The sequence below is a fragment of the Pinus tabuliformis genome, chromosome 5_2, assembly GCF_031772625.1.
Source record: "Pinus tabuliformis cultivar Carrire ecotype Pingquan chromosome 5_2, CPIR1, whole genome shotgun sequence".
Lineage (NCBI taxonomy): Eukaryota > Viridiplantae > Streptophyta > Pinopsida > Pinales > Pinaceae > Pinus > Pinus tabuliformis.
Window position 1 is genome coordinate 946,698,750 of NC_142306.1, and position 16,028 is coordinate 946,714,777.

The window sequence follows — 16,028 nt, forward strand, 5'->3', positions numbered from 1 at the left end:
TCACATTCAAGAGAAGAGATTCCACTTACAAGGAAATTTTCATCAAATGGATAAGCTATTATTTGGGTACAAAGATCACCTCTCCAGGTACTTCGTCAGCGAGTCAAACACCAAAGCTCTCAGCCCCAAGGAAACTTTTGGTGGTTCATCATCCCTCACAAATACTTGAGTGTCTCTTCCTTAAGAAGTAGTTTCATCAATCCACAAGCTATGCACTAGGTTCTTCAGCCTTCATACAATTCACTTCTCTCTATAATTCTTACCCAGCAAGCTCCCTTGGGGTTCCTCAGTTGGTTAAGTTTCTCAGACTTATTTTTTCTGGATTCACATTCACACCTCCGACCCATGGAGGAAATTTATCTCGGTATTATTTTTATTTTTTTAATTTCCCCCCTCCCACGTATGCATGAGAGTACTCACTATAAAATCCCCTTCGTCAACTCTTTCTTTTGCACTTCAAAAGAATAACCATCTATCTCCCTAAGGATCCACGCAACTCCTCTCTCTTGGACAGCACAAGACATCATTTCCTTCATTTTATTGTCCTTTCTTGCTTGTGGTTATGCCTAAAAGAAACATGGGCATGTCCTTTATTTTTCAATTAATTCATATCTAGCTCTTTTAATCCACTCAGCTAATCCATCAATAATATTTAAAGTAACTAATTCCTCAAGAAATCTCCCTCCCCAAGTAACTAGAATTTGTGTCCCTTAATCTCAATGATTACATTAATTAATTACAATTTTTGTAATGAGGAATACTAATGCGAGGTTGTCACACAGTTATGCATTCTGCTACCAAGGAAGATTGAGTGGTGAGCCTTGGTATTGCACCAAGAGTGTTGCAACTCCCAAAGGCTCCTCAACTCTATTTATCAAATTGGGGTTTGTACAAACTTCGAGGTGACAGTGTTGTATACACAATAGATGGAATTCTACTCATGCCACTCTCAACTAGGTCATTTGATCATTAGGGTTCCAAGACGATTCTTCTACTGAATTAGAGGGAATTAACTACTGAAAGTGCAATTAAAAAGCTAGCCCTAGTGTAGAAAAGTAAATGCTTCTCAAATCCAACTTGTAAAAGATATCCACTTGTAAATGCTACTAAATCAATTCATGAAAAAAACACAAGAGTTATGCTACCTGCAAAAAGGAAACTACACTAATTGCAATCAACCATCTAGCTATCAAATTCACTTGAAAACATAATATTATTCTACCAACTCACAACTCAATATTTCATGCATCATTTATCTAATTCACACTTGCATATTAAGTAATGTCCTATTTTCCAAATATGTGATGAAGAAACTAATGTTATTTTCTCTTGTAGTGAAGGAAAAGGAATGGAGGGAATGGCCTAGGTGGTACCTATGATCATGGAGTCCAAGTTGGGGGGTCAACCTACTCCTAAACTAAGCTACACTAGCATTATAGGTCAAAACAAGGGCAAAACACGATGTTACAAGCCTGCTACAAGAAGCTGCTACAGGAAGTTTCACGTGAGGGTTTGGAGGGTACGGATGATGGGATAAAGTGATGGAAAGATGGAGGAAAGTTGTGGAGGATATATGGAAGGTGACCAACGCCCCTAGCCAATATCAACACTTCAGGTAGGTTAACTTTCAACTAAGAGGGTTGCTCACGGTGACCAAAAAAAGAGATCAAGACAATGGTTGGGATTCATTAAAAGAGAGTGGAGAAGTCCTGGATGTAGATGGTGAAAATGTCCCTTTCCTATAGGTCCAATAGTCTTGCAACATCACATGCACCTATGCTTCTTTTCATTTGCAAAATATTAACCAGTGGTGGAAAAAATGAGTTGAATTTGGAAACTATCTAACTCATGCTAAAAACCCTGATCTATTCCTTCACAAGCTCAACAAGAGGCATCATATTGGGGGGTTGATTTTGGAGAATTTGGTCATCTTCATCAAGTTACCCCCCCCCTCCTATAATAGTTTCTAGGGTACATATTGGATGGTATGTTGTATGATGCACTTCATCTTCCTCCTATCCTCCTCCTCCTCTTCTAAGCATAGGGCTAAGTCATGCTCAATGGATGACTAAGAAGGGGCGTACAATACCAACTATTTGGAAAAATTCCCATTCTTAATGGTTGGTGGGCTATAGTATTGCAGCAATGATGTTGCAACTCCTGGGACTCCCTTCTTTAATTTTATCAACCCGGTGGTTCGTAACAATCTTGGAAGCGATGTGTTGTATGCACAAGTACTAGCTCTTGCCGCAGGCTGTCACTTGATCAACTGGCACAAGTTCACTAGGAGCTTAAGCCAACTTCTATGAGATCTTAGAAGAAGATTTTAACTGTTATGGATGAAAGCTAACTCAAAGGATGCTAGTTTACTGGCAAAAAGAAGATGAAAGCTGAAAGGAAATGCAAACCCTAGCAAACCCTAGTTTTACTGACTAACCCTACTGGTGCAAGAAAAGTGATGAAAGTTGCTGAAATAGATGCCATTGACTCTTGGAAAGGTAAAATGCATGTAACTAAGCTACTTCTAAAGGAAAATTTGGAAAAAGCATCTTTTTGTATTTTTGAGTAACTTTGTAGATTTATTATGCATGTGCTTTAACTGTTTTTTACTGTGCAGAGGTTGATTGGTGAAAGGAAATGGAGTGTGTGCTTGTAGGAGGTTGGTAAGGTGAGAAGAGGGCCTACAGGGTCCCTAGCACCCTTCCAGAGAGTTTCACAGTGATCAAATCTCGAAAAACTACTCACATGAACTTCTACAGGAAGTCTGCAGGGGTTCTATAGGATGTTCTATAGGAAGTTCTACAGGAACGACCGAAGGAGGATTTTAGAGGATTGATGGAGAAAAGATGGTGGGGAAGTGGAAATGAAGGGTGGATAAGGTTTTTAAGAGGTGTGGGACCTGGTAAATGAAGCTCAAGAGTGATGAAGATAGTTGGATTTTCTCAAGGATGGAGAAAGCAATGTTGCACAAAAATATAGAAATTAGGGCAAATTGGGAAAGTGTAGCGAATGGAGGGAAGGAATCTTGGATTAGGGGCTGGAACAGGTTGGATGATGGAGGAAGGGTAGGTAGGAACGCATTACAGGTACTCTACACACTACTTTCCAAAACTGATCAAACAATGACTAGAAAAACCAAAGATCTATCTACTTTGACCTAATCTGACCTAACAACTAGAAACATGATGAACAAAAGTTTATAGATAGGAAATCATACAAGATAGCAATGGAAACTAAGAAAGAACGGATATAAACATGCAATTACAACTGGTATCAACTTTTCCAACTAAAAATCTGACACTAGCAATTGCATAGAAAGGCAAGAGCAGTGTTTTTGTGGCAGCAAGTATGCCTTGGTCTCAGCTCATGGTCCCGAGGAGGGAGAGATGAGATCAAGGATTGCTTGATGGCCTTTTTGTAGATATTTTCTGTTATGAAACTGTCAAATCAACCTGAAGCATGAAAAGCTATTTTAATCATCAAAAGCAACCTAAGTAACAAAGCAAGATCTTAACCTAGATAACAGAAATTATCCTATGAATGCAAGGAAAACACATAAAAGTACACAAAGGAGGTACTGGCACTTGCATTGGGTCTAACCCCAAGAGCTATAGCCCCCTAAGAAAGCTCAGATCTGGTGCAAAGAGAAATTTATCTCCATTACTCAAAAAATAATAGTCATGTCACAAAACTGTTTACAACAAGAGCTTGAAAATGAGCTGAAATGCAAAGCTGCATTTAAGTGCGAAAAAGAAGTGTTCAATAGCTAAAATACCAAGGCTTGAAGCCTTCCTACTTATACAACAGGAGGACTCCCAATAGTACTCCTTAACTTTAGGAGCTTGGCTGCTCAAGGCTGCAGTTAATCAGCCACTTCACAAAACCTGCTCGGCTGCCTCTTGAAATCAACTTTGGTGGGTTGTTGAACTCCGAGTTGATGGTGGAGAACTCGAGGAAGGGGTCATTTAGTGCAGGAGACACCCTTCCTACAAATCCTCAACCTTTTTTCTTCGTATTTTCCTGTCAACTTGCTCTTAAATGCTTGACCTTGGTCCAAAAGATGTCCAAAAATCTGCAATAAGCACGTATTAGACTTTTGTGGTCAAGTGACTATTCTCATTCATCAATTAACATAAATATATTCAAAAGCATGCATAAAACTATGAAGAATGGTGGATTAATCAAGAATAATAAGAAAAATGAGCCCATAAAGTTACCCATTTTTGGGACTCATCATCACCCCCTTGCTGAATGTGTTGCTCATCCTCTAAGCAACTAATCCAGCTCATCATCTTTGATTACTTTGACTACCTCTTTGACATCCCAGGCTTCTGAGGTGATGTCCTCTTCTCAGTCATGAAACCCTGCCTTTCTCTCTACTTCCTCCCATTGCCTGTGTTCTTCTTCTTCTTTGACCCCTTCCAGTAGTCCCAAAAGCAATGGAGGACTGAATTTTAGGCCAATCCAGTTGGCCTTTAGATTTTGCACTGACTGTTTATAAAGTGGTACTCTTGCCAAAGCCTCCCTCATCCTTGTTGGGGAGTGGTACTCTCTTATTTTCAGACTGTGGGACAAGGTGTTCCATCTCCTTGTGCAAGCATGGATGCAGTTATCACCCAACAGTCTTTCCATGTCCTCAAAGTGAGCAATGGCCTGAGCTTGCCTTTTGATGTAGTCTGGAAGAGACTGAGGGTTTTTGTCAAGGTGTTGATGAGCATATACTAAAGCTGAGGGATCTTCTGGTTCTTCCCTGATCATAAGTGGCTCACTTAGCTCCCTGTCCATAACTTTCCGATTTTCCGCTGCCCTCTTTTCCTCATGGCTTAACAAAGAAGCCATGGCCATGAGTTGCACATCTCCCAATGTAGTATTAGGGTCCCATAGATTTATGTTTGGAAGCGCAAAGTTGTGTAAATAGAATTCTTCTATCTTGGCCTCATCTTTAGCTAAGCTACTATCACACAAATACATAAACTGATTGAGATTCCTATTCTTGCAGCAGTTTTGTTAGCATTTCCACATTAGCTTGTAGCTCTTCCTCTTTCTTTTGTTTCTCAGTTGTGTCCTTATCTGCTAGAGGTCCTCCTTGCTACTATTGCCCTCCCAAAATGGACAGCCTATCTTCCTTGTGGACTTCCTGTAGCTGCAACTGTTTTTTTAGCAGCTCATTCTCCTCCTGCATCTTGACTCTTTTGCATCTTTCTACATGCCTTACCATGGCCAATTCTCCCCTTAATTATTTTAAATTCTCCTCCATGTTGCCTATGTCCTCAACTCCCTTAGATTTGGCAATTTTCATCCATGTGTGTGTTTTGATCCTCTCTTTCTCTAATTCAAAAAATAACGGTACATCAAATTTCCATGGGATGATTTTCCCACCCTCTAATAGATTGCAATATGAGCCCAAGTCAGGTTGAGGGGTAGGTTCAGGTATTTCTTTTGTTTTTCTCTCCCCTTGTGATTATTTAGCTACCTTTTCCTCCAATTTCTCAGTCTCTTTCAACTTGGCTAGAGTTTCCTATAGAGATGTTGCAGCTTCCTGTAGAGCCACCTTTGAGTCCATCGACTTAATTTTCTCTTTCCATGTAGAGGTTTTGGGCTTCCTCTTTCATAAGTAATGGATATCTTGGAAGGAGACTCTTTCTTCTGTTTAGTGGGTGAGTCCTCAATGACAATCGGTTCCTTGGATGGTGGCTGAGGTTTGCCTACTTCGATCCTTGTGCTTTTTTTGGCTTTGAAGTACATGGAGGTCCTTTTTCTATTTCATTTTTGCTTTGTAGGGGTGCTTAACACAGCAAGCACAGCGGCTGCCTCCCTTTCCAACGTCTCAGGGGATTTGTATTCTTACCGTTATTTTCCCTCACTTCTTGTAGAAACCTCCATGTCCATTGTTTCTGTCTGTATGACTGATATCTCAAGGTGTGTCTCTCCCTTGTCTTTATGGGTCCCTGCCTTAGCTATGGCAGTCTTCTTTTGGGCTCTCTTAGCCTTTTTCTTCCCAACCTTTGTTTTTCTCCCTTTCTCTGTTTTTGTTGTTTTCTCCTTTGCTATCTTGGGTTCAATGGTCTTGCCAAATTCTTCTTTTTCTTTCTGTTCTTCCTCTATTTTGCCCTCTACTTGAATATCATGTGCTCCCTCATCACTGTCCTTCTGAATTCCTTCAATTTTCTCCCCCTCCTCACTACTGGATGGGGTTATGTTCTCAACCAAATTTCTAATGTTATCATCCTTGGACATATTTCTAGGTTTCCCAAGCTATGGGGACAGCATAGGTGTGTAAAGTACCCTCCACCAATAGTTTGATGAGCCCATGGTGAGCCATCTGATCAGGTATCCCTTCATTTATCTTTGTACCACATTCAATTAAGGACTGAAGAAGGAAATATGGGATGCTTAGTTTCTTGGCTGGAGGCAAGTCCATCCCATGCCTTAATTCATGTAACAACCTAAAATGATATCCATAGATGATGCTAAACCTCCCTTCACATGTGATATACTTCATAATTTGATAACTAACTTCACTCCAGAGAGGAGGCAAGCTTGTCCTTCTAACTCCGTTTTTTTCTTCTACAGGATGCTCCTCAGGTAGAAAAAATGTTTTCTTAGCAACTTGGCCCAATGATCTCTCTTCTTTGCTCCAAGGGAGCCCCAATGGTAGACCAGTAATTCTACTGATGAGCTCAGGGGTAAGTTCTAGGGTCAAACCCTTAAAACTAACTATGGCATGTGTCTTTGAATGTGGTCTCAGCGACATTAAAAACTCTTCAGTTATTTCCTCATCATAACCCTGAATTTTGTCAAAGAAGGAGATCCAATTTGCCTAAGTGAAGAGGCCCACCACCTCAGGGTGCTCATGCAACTTGCTAGAGTCTGAGGGTTCTTTCCTTATGAATCCTCCTGGCATGGTGTTGAGTACTCCTTTTACGTTTTACCCAGAAAGGAAAATGCTCAGGAAAACAAGCAGTAAATTCACTGCAATAGAGGATAGCTAAATCTGGTTTCTTTTGAACCCAAGAAGGAATTTCTTGTGTGTTTATCACAATATCAAGTAGCAATAATTCTCCTGTTTTAAGACTACTGTCACCCAAAGTTTGACTATCTGTTTATGAAAATAATTTTTTTTCTTATAGAACAGAGTATAGGGGCACAGGTTCTTTTCTCAGCACATAGATAGATAGGCACAATTGTTTTTTCACACACTCACACAGGCTGGCCCATATTACTGCATGTACCTTTCTTATAGGAGAATTTTGAAAAAGGATGGGGGATTTCAAATGCAGAGAGAAAAAGAAACTGTTTAAACTCAAGGAAATTTGCAGGCAGACTTTCACTTTTTCAATGCACAGGCAGACTTCAACTTTATTTTTTCAATCTACTATCATGTTCAATTTACCACCTTGCTCAAAAAAATCATGCACAGAAAATTTTTCTCAAGCCTACCTCGTTTGGAGCTTGAAATTCGACGAAAATTCTGGGTTTTCCTTCCGCGGAGCTGTTCTTTGCCTTTCTTGTAGAACCCTTCCTGTAGAAGGCTCTCGGTTCCTATAGAATGAAACTGTGCTTCTGACAGAGCCTGATAGGCAGGAGATTTTTGAAAACAGGGAGAAAAACTAATGGAGGACGACTGTTTAACTGTTCAAGAAGTGGTGGATGCATACTCCAGTCAAGAACATTGTGAGTGCAGAATGAATAGAGGGTGGTGCATGGTTCAACTCAGTGTCTTTTAACTGCGGCATGATTCGTGGTGAGGGGATGAGGTGGCTGGACTGGACCAATGATCTGACATCAAAACCATAATGTTTCTGCATGTTTCTGACCGCCATCACCTCCTTTCTCCCATTATTCGCCACCACCACTACCAGTCCCGACGATTTCTTCTTGAATGGACACTCCACACATGCTGGCTGCATAGATAATTGGCAGTTTTGAATTTAATGAAGCTTGTTGTGATTCCATGAGGATGTGTAACTGGCCGAGGGTGGCTAGTTGACTGGCCACCGATTCCACTCAATCCAAACCATTCCCATTGTCATGTGGCTTTAAAATGTAATTTATGCAATTGAAGAACGAGTTTAGGCACTTACCTACGTGGTCGCATCCGTGTTATGCAGATTTCGGGTTTTGGAACCCATTCCTTTGTTTGTTGTTGTGCATGTACACTACATGCACGTTTCTTCTTCCATACTTTGATATCCTTATCTCTGGAGTATGTCTTTTAGAGGGATCAGCTGCTATAGGATTCATGTAGGATGTCCTATAGCTGCTTCTCCTCCTAGAACACAAGCTAGAATGACAGGGCTAGACTGTTGACGAGGGTCTCAGCTGATAACGAGTCTAGCTGGAGAGTATGGTGAGTGAAAAACTAGTGCTTGATTTGTTATTAAAAAGTTTTTGCTGGCAGTATGAAGAAAACAGGATTTCTGTATGTGACTGTGCAGGAAAAAAAATGAGTGCAATGAAGGTGTTCAAAGATGGAAAAATGTGACATATGGCGATGGATGGAAGCAAGGAGGTTTACAGGCCTCATGGGTAGATTCCCAATCTTCAGGTCCTCTTCTGAGGTCGATTTTGGCTCGTCTGCAGGTTTTACAGGATCTTCCTGTAGAAGACATGAAACTTTCCTGTAGAAGACACAGAACTTTCCTGTAGAGGGTGAAATCTTAGCCCGAATGAGACCAAATATTAGGAAAGGGTAGTGGTCATGGAGGAATGGATTGTGAGGGATTCTTGCAGCCTGGTGCTAACCTCTATCTTTGTCTTGTGCGATCCTCCTAACCTACAACGTCCTCCCTGCAACCTGCAATTTATCCAACAGAAATTAGGTGTATTTTCTTCTTTTCTTCTTTTTTTCTTTTTCCTTTCTTTTAGTCTAAGACAGCTGGGACGCCTATAGGAGGTTTTCACCCTCACTGTCTACCTTGGGTGCCTCCCAAAGGTTTTCACCCAAGGATCTTTTATTCTTTTCCTTTTTTTTTGTTTTTTTTTTTTGGTGCTCAAGGTGTGGGTGGAGTGGAGATAGGGGCCTACTCCACCACCAACACTGATTTATCCAGAGTTTCAATGAACTCCTACTTAGAAAGGGGCTTCCTGTAGATTTTCAATCGATGCCCATTGATGAGCATGGGGATGGCTTCTTCATCAATGGTCTTGATACGGATTGAACCATTGTCGTTACATTTCTCCACTGTATATGGTCCCAACCATCTTGTCCTCAGCTTTCCTTTGAAATCCTTGTATCTTGAATCATATAACAACGCTCAATCCCCTGGCTAAAATTTATTTTCTTTAAGGTGTCGGTCATGCCATATATTTCTTTGAAGTTGGACCACCTCTGAGTGGAGAAGGTCCTGCATTCTCTGTTCATCTAGTCCATTCAGCTGCAGTAATCTTTCCTGTTGTGCATGGCTGAGATCTAGGTCTAGCTGAGCTACCAACCTCAATGTGTTATATTCAAATTCTATGGACAACAAAGCCTTCTTCCCATAGACTAGCTCATAGGGTGTGAAACCTGTTGTAGTTTTCCAAGTAGTGTTATAGGCCTAGGTGGCCTCAACCAAGCGATCTGCCCAATCTTTTCTGCTGTTGCTCACTACCTTAGTCAAAATCTCTTCCAAAGCTCTATTAGTGACTTCCACCTATCCATTATTTTGCGGGTTATAAGGGGTGGAAGTTCTGTGCTTAATCTTGTGATGAGCGAGAAAGTCTTCAATTAGGTTAGAGGTAAACTGACTTCCTTGATCTGTGACTAATTCTCTTGGGTAGCCAAACTTGTAGAAGATATTTTCCCTCAAAAAATCAGCTACCTTTTCTTCTGTCGCTGCTTTGATTGCCCTTATTTCTGCCCACTTTGTCAGGTAATCTGTGCACACAATGATGTAAGACCTCTGGTTTGAAAGAGGGTTGATAGGACCCACAAAGTCCATGCCCCACTTGTCAAATGGCTTGAAAGTCACTTGATGTTGGAGGGGCATCTCATCCCTTGGAGTCGGCTTCCCCATCCTTTGGCATTGGTCACATTGGCTGATGTATCTCCTGACATCTCGATGAAGAGTGGGCCAATAGTAGCCTACATGTAGAATTTTGAAGGCGGTTATTTTTGCTGCAAAGTGGCCTCCATAGGGCCCATCATGACAGGTTAGGAGGATGTTGAAAACTTCCTCCTCCCTGACACAACACCTCAAAATCTGATCTGGGCCAAGTTTAAACAAGTTGCCCCCAATCCAAGTGAATGGGGCACTTTTCCTCACGATCTTACTCTTCTATTTTGAGGATAGGTGTGGCAGGAACTATGCTGAAACCAAGTAATTTTCTATATCAGCAAACCATGGAGAGAGTACTGAAATAGAAAATAGGTGGTCATCTGGAATTTGATCATCCACCATCCCTTCTTCACCTGCAGGGAAATCTAGTCTAGACAGAAAATCAGCAACAACATTTTCCTTACCTAGCTTATCAACAATGGTCAAATCAAATTGTTGCAATAAAAGTAACCATCTAATGGTACGAGCATTTACATCAGGTTTATTCATTGGATACCTAATTGCGGCATGATCAGTGTATACGAATGTTTGATAACCAGCGATGTAGTGTCTGAACTTATTTAGGGAATGGACTACAGCTAGGAGCTCTTTCTCGATTACAGTATAGTTTAACTCTACCTTGGACAGGTTTTTACTGACAAAATATATGGCATATGGTAGCTTTTCTTCAACTTGTCCTAAGGCTGCTCCTACAGCTTTTTTCGAGGCATCTGTGTGAATGTGGAAAGGTAGGGCCCAGTTTGGACCTCTCAAGATTGGGAAAGTTACCAGCTTACCTTTCAACGCATCCAGAGCCTCTTGACAGTTGTCAGTCCATGTAAACTCAACATCTTTCCCCAAAATACCAAACAATGGAGAGGCTAGCTTACTGAAATCTTTAATGAATCTTTTATAATATCCTGCTAAGCCTAGAAAACTCCAAACATCTCTTACCTTTTGAGGAGGTGGAACCCTTTGAATGATAGCAATCTTGTTAGGATCCACCTGTAATCCTTGCTGAGAAATTGTATGACCTAGCATGGTCCCTTCAGTCATTAGGAATTCACATTTTTCAGGACTGAGGGACAGGTTCATTTCAATACACTTGGTTAAAACTTTTCCCAAGTTATTCAATGCTTCTTGGAAGTTGGACCCATAAGGAGTAAATTCATCCATGTAGATTTCCACCGAATCATGAACCAGCTCAGCAAAGATGCTCAGTACTACTCTCTGGAAAGTGGTAGGAGCATTGCATAACCTAAAGGGAAGGACCTAGAAGGCAAAGGTACCCCATGGACAAATGAAAGTGGTCTTATCTTGGTCTTCCGAATTGATTTGGATCTAATTATACCTGCTAAACCCATCTAGGAAGGAAAATAACTTCTTCCCTGCTAGGCCGTCTAACACTTGATCTATGAAAGGCAAAGGGAAATGGTCCTTCTTGGTAGCTTTGTTAAGTTCTCGATAATCTACATAGATTCTCCAATTCCTGTTCTTCTTGGGCACAAGCATCAAAAGAGAAACCCACTCGCTATCAGATATGGGGTAGATGAATCCTGCATCCAGCAACTTTTGCAATTCTTCTTTGAAAATGTCCTTGAGAGCTGGATTCATCCTCCTCTGAGGCTGCCTGACTCGTTTACAATCCTCTTTAATGTAAATTTGATTGGTACAGACTGAAGGATGGACTCCTTTCATCTCCTTATAGCTCCAAGCAAAAGCATCCAAATGGTTGTTCAATAAGCTACACAACTCTTTCTCCTAAGAGGGGGATAGGGATGAGTTGATCTTCAAGGTTCTCTCTGGTCCAAATTCCACATTCTTAACTCGGGGAGAGGTCAAATCAGTCACATAGAGATCCACTAAAGCACTAGCTTGGGTGTCTCCTACCAACTCTTCTAATGGCAGCACACTGGGAGGTGGATTTTGAATCAAATTTTCAATAAGGTAATCCTCAGCTTGAGGACCTCCCTTGGTGGCTTCCACTGTGCACAATGGTGCAAAGTAGACTTCATCCTCATCTTCCTCCTCCAACCAAAGAGGTAAGTCATGTTCTAGCAGAGGTTGGGCAGGAGGATATAGGACTAGCTGTTTGGACATAGGCCCATTCTTAATGGTCATGCTCCCAGCTCGACAACTGATATAAGCATCTGCAGTAGCTAACCAAGGCCTTCCAAAAATGAGGGGGTATCTAGTGAGTTTTTCCTTTGGCTAAAGGACCAAGAAGTCCACAGGGTACTCCCAAGAATCAACGAAGACCATGACATCTTCCACAATCCCTTCGGGGGTCACGGTGGAGCGGTCTGCTAACTGCAATACTGTTGAGGTATTTCTTAGGGAACTCTGAAGGTTGAGTGTGAGCATGGTGTCCCTGGTCATCACATTAATGGAAGCCCCTAGATCAATCAAGGTGTGGGATATTATGGTGCCATTGATGTGGACATCGACTACAGGACTCCCAGGGTCCAGATATTTTGGATAGATTACTTGTCCCAACTTCAGTCGGACAGTTGTCCTATAACATTGATAGTTGGGGCATCTCTCTTACACCTGTCTGGGTGCCTGAAACACTTCTCTTTGATTAATTTGTTATATATTGGTACATCTTTTATGGCTTGGAGAAGTGGTATTTTTACACATAATTGTTTAAGTTCTCCCAAGAGCTCAATCTCTTCTGGGTTTGGTTGTGTGGTTCCAATTAGTCTCTCAAGAAAGGGTGGAATGGCTTTGGGTTCAATTTACTATTTTTCTTCCTCATCCTCCTTAGGAGGAGGTTGGCTATCTGGGAGGACCTTCCCAGATCATAGGTTGATCTCCTGAATCTCCATAGCATATGTAGGGCATGTTGTCTCTCCAGTATATACCTGTTGGGCCGATCTGTTATTGGGGTTCGGGTTCAGTTGAGCAGGCATCTGGGGTTGTCTTAGAGGAGCAAGAGGTAATGGTTGTGGTTGAGTAAGTGGTGGAGGAAAAATAGCGGGAGGAGAGTTGTATTGGGCCCTCCACCCATATTGAGGTGCATTCCACTGAGGTTGTGGTTGAACATGAGAATGGAACAAATGAGCAGCAGGTTGAGTATGGTATTGAGATGGGTATGCCCAAGGAGGGGCTGCGGACCAGGAAGGATGAGCAAGGGGACCCCAAGAAGGTAGGTGAGTGGATTGGTTGGGGTTGTAATAAGTCTTGGATGTCCCTTGCATCCCCTACTGGTACGGTCTAGGTCCATGTGGCCTCCTTTGGTTTAGGAAGTAGAGTGGTTCAGTGGCTCCATCAACCCCTTGGTACATAGCTTTAAGTCCAGGTAAGGTTGGGCACTAGTTTGTAGGGTGATCTGCCTCACAAACGAAGCATATCTCTACGGAGTGTAGTGGACACTCATTCCTAGGATGCTTCCTTGTACATCTGGGACAAAAGATGGCCAAAGCCCTCTCAGCTTCCTCTTGCTTCTGTTGGATTCGGAAGGTGTCCATTTGCATGGCAATGGTCTATCTCGCCTCACTTTTAAGGTCTTCCATCTGGTTTGCAAACTCATGTTTGGAAAAGGTGGTGCTGGCTGAAAGTTGACTCCCCCTACCTCTTTTCCGGGCTACCCTAGAATGGTTTCTAAACACAATCTTTATGTCGTCATAAGGTAGTTGGTAGATGTCTCCCCCAACCAGCAAATGGAGGGTATCTAAAAGGTCTTCAGGGACTCCTCGGAGCAGAACCAACTTCATAGGTTCTGGGTCAAGTGTGCACCTGGCCCTTTTATAACTAAGTTGGAGCCTTTCTTCATAATCTTCTAAAGATTCATCACTTCCCATGGTCACCTGAAAGATTTCTCCCTTTATTTCCTTCGACCTACAGTAATCCCGGTATTTGTTGTTAAAGGCTTGCTACATCTAAGCCCAAGTTGTGATACCATTTCCAGGTAACCCCATGAACCAGCGTAGAGCTACATCCTTAAGGGTAGAGGGAAAGAGTTTCAACTTTTTCTCATCTTCTGCATAGTCATAAGTTCGATAAAGGACAGAAAACTCAAACAAGAAGGTATCAGGGTCTTCAGTGGTCAATCCATGGAAGTGAGGTAAGGCCGAGGGACTTATGTTTTTCATTTTTGTGTCGCCATTGGTCTCTCGAATGGGCAAGGTACCTTCTATTCTCTCCTCATTTCCTATACCGTTTCTATGTTCTGCCATGGTCTCAGGAGGAATGTTTTCTTGCTCTTTTTCTGTTATAGGATCTTTGTATATCTTTGGAGGTTCACCTACAGGTTATTCTGGATCACTGCCACTGAAGAAGAGAGAAGGGTGACTGAGTGATGTGGTGGGGGTGTTGGGTAAGAATTTTCGTGAATTGTTGTACCTCTCCTCTCCCTCTCCCTTATGGTTGAGCACCTAAAGGTGATGGCAGCCTTCTCTGTTCCTACGAGGCATGAAAGGAAATATTTTTGGTTGCTTTTTTTGTTTTTTTTTTCTACTTATACCTGCAAAAATGAAATGGATTGAACAACAAATTGCAACTAACTAAAATAAACCTTGCTGGAATGAAGATTGTAGAATTGAAATGAAAGCAGGAAATGACTAATCTATGCTGCTGAAATAAAATTGCAAAAATGAAATGCTAATCTATGCTTGCAGAATTGAAATGGAAGTAGGAAATGTCTAATCTACTTTGCATAAATAAAATTGCAGAATGGAAATGAAACAACTACTCTACTCTTGCTTAAATAAACTATTGAGCAGAAGGTTGCAGTAGAAAATATAAGAAAAGCAACAATCACAAATACTCTGACGCTTCCCTAGCAACGGCGCCAAAAATATGGTGGGCTCCAGTATTGCAGCAATGATGTTGCAACTCCTGGGACTCCCTTCTTTACTTTTATCAACCAGGTTGTTTGTAAAAACTTGGAAGCGACGATGCTGTATGCACAAGTACCAGATCTTACCGCAGGCTGTCACTTGATCAGCTGGCACAAGTTCGCTAGGAGCTTAAGCCAACTTCTATGAGCTCTTAGAAAAACCTTTTAACTGTGATGGACAAAAGCTAACTCAAAGGAGGCTAGTCTACTGGCAGAAAGAAGATGAAAGCTGAAAGGAAATGCAAACCCTAGCAAACCCTAGTTTTACTGACTAACCCTACTAGTGCAAGAAAAGAGATGAAAGTTGCTGAAATGGATGCCATTGACTCTTGGAAAGGTAAAATGCATGTAACTAAGCTACTTCTAAAGGAAAATCTACAAAAAGAATCTTTTTGTGTTTTTGAGTAACTTTGCAAATTTATTATGCATGTGCTTTAACTGTTTTTGACTGTGCAGAGGTTGATTGGAAAAACGAAATGGAGTGGGCACTTGAAGGAGGTTGGGAAGGTGAGAATAGGGCCTAAGGGGTCCCTAGCACCCTTCCAGAGAGTTTCACAGTGATCAAATCTCGAAAAACTGCTCACGTGAACTTCTACAGGAAGTCTACAGGGGTTATATAGGATGTTCTACAGGAACGGCCGAAGGAGGATTTTAGAGGATTCATGGAGAAAATATGGTGGGAAAGTGGAAAATAAGGGTGGATAAGGTTGTTAAGAGGTGTGGAACCTGGTAAATGAAGCTCAAGAGTCATGAAGATAGTTGGATTTGCTCAAGGATGGAGAAAGCAATGTTGCACAAAAATATAGAAATTGGGGCAAATTTGGAAAGTGTAGCGAATGGATGGAAGGAATCTTGGATTAGGGGTTGGAACAGGTTGGATGATGGAGGAAGGGTAGGTAGGAATGTATTACAGGTACTCTGAACACTACTTTCCAAAACTGATCGAACAAAGACTAGAAAAATCAAAGATCTATCCACTCTGACCTAATCTAACCTAAAAACCAGAAACATGATGAACAAAAGTTTATAGACAGGAAATCATGCAAGATAGCTATGGAAACTAAGCAAGAATAGATCTAAACATGCAAGTACAATTGGTATCAACTTTTCCAACTAAAAATCTAACACTAGAAATTGCATAGAAAGGCAAGAATAGTGTTTTTGTGGCA